The sequence below is a fragment of the Mirounga leonina genome, unplaced genomic scaffold, assembly GCF_011800145.1.
Source record: "Mirounga leonina isolate KUSES-001 unplaced genomic scaffold, KU_Mleo_1.0 Mir_129, whole genome shotgun sequence".
In the NCBI taxonomy this organism is placed as follows: domain Eukaryota; kingdom Metazoa; phylum Chordata; class Mammalia; order Carnivora; family Phocidae; genus Mirounga; species Mirounga leonina.
In genome coordinates, this window is record NW_023270323.1 from 11355513 (window position 1) to 11357372 (window position 1860).

The following is a 1860-nucleotide window of genomic DNA, read 5'->3' on the forward strand; positions in this document are numbered from 1 at the left end:
GATATGGTACAACTACTTTGGAAAACAACTTGGCACTTTCTTATAAAGTTGACAACTTCACAGAGATGCATCCTGTGCAAATGAATAAGGCCTCATGCTTAGAAAAGCCCCACACCTGACTTAATGTTCTACTGTTATCTTGAAATTCTTAATAATTTTATCTTTGTTTTGTACTTGTGTTTTTATTTTTTTATTTTATTTTATTTTTTAAGATTTTATTTATTTATTTGACAGAGAGAGTGACAGCGAGAGCAGGAACACAAGCAGGGGGAGTGGGAGAGTGAGAAGCAGGCCTCCTGCCTAGCAGGGAGCCCGATGTGGGACTCGATCCCAGGACCCCGGGATCATGACCCGAGCCGAAGGCAGACGCTTAACGACTGAGCCACCCAGGTGCCCTGTACTTGTGTTTTTAATTTGAACTTGAACTTGTGTTCTGTTTTTTTTTGGACTTGTGTTTTGTAATTAAAGTCTGTTGGAATACTGGAACACATGCAATATGTCTGCCACTTAATGCCCCATTTGCATATAGTGTTCAAGATGCCCCATAAACACATTATTCCAGTGGGCCCATGATGCATGAGAGTTTAGTGACACTCAAGATTGTACAAGGTAGGCTAGGTATATCTATGACTAAGTGGGGATAGACAGCCCCTAGAAGTCATATTTTCTGTCTGAACCAGAATTATTTCTAATGCAGAAAGAAGGTAATGACATTCTAAGAAACACAAATGAGCAAGGAACCCTAACATATTTTTTCTTATTCTTGTTACTTTGCAGTATTGGTAAAACAGTTATGGTGAGATTATTGATGCCAATAAGCCAAAAGTAGAGAGGTGGTAGAATATGTGCATATTAACACTTGAAATAGATAATTGAGTTAGTTTTATGTAGTGTTTCCACTGTTATGGTAAGAACAAATTACATATGCATGTATGAGCTACAAAATACGAATTGTGCAATTTCGGTGATTCTATGTATGAATCAAATGCTCTTATATTTGCATTTAAAAAGGGCATTGCCCAATATAAAGATGAATGGTGAAATTTGGGTTAATAATTTAAATTTTAAATTATCCTTTCCCCTTAGAAAAATATTAAATAGCAAATAAGAAAAATACCATAGTAAAAAAAGAATAAAAAAAAAGAAAAGAAAAAGGAAAAATGCCATGACAAGTCAAAGGAGAGACTGAAAAAGAAAAAAAGAAGACTTCTATTTTTGTATTTTTTTAAAAAGATTTTATTTATTTATTTGACAGAGAGAGACACAGCAAGAGAGAGAACACAAGCCGGGGGGAGTGGGAGAGGGAGAAGCAGGCTTCCCGCGGAACAGGGACCCTGATGTGGGGCTTGATCCCAGGACCCTGGGATCATGACCTGAGTCGAAGGCAGATGCTTAATGACTGAGCCACCCAGGCGCCCCTATTTTAGTTTTTTTTTTTTTAAGATTTTATTTATTTGACAGAGCACAAGCAGAGGGAGAGAGAGGGAGAAGCAGGCTCCCTGCTGAGCAAGGAGCCTGATGTGGGACTCGATCCCAGGACCCTGGCATCATGACCTGGGCCGAAGGCAGCCGCTTAACCGACTGAGCCACCCAGGCGTCCCCCTATTTTAGTATTTTTAATGATACTTTTTTCCTTCCTTTTGAACAAGGGGCCTACGATATTATATAGCTGACCTATATAAATTAATTATATGCTTAAATTATAATTTACCATATGACTGGGGCGTCTGGGTGGCTCAGTGGGTTAAGCTTCTGCCTTTGGCTCTGGTCATGATTCCAGGGGCCTGGGATGGAGCCCCACATCTGGCTCCCTGCTCAGTGAGGAGTCTGCCTCTCCCTTGCCCTTTGCCCCTACCTCAC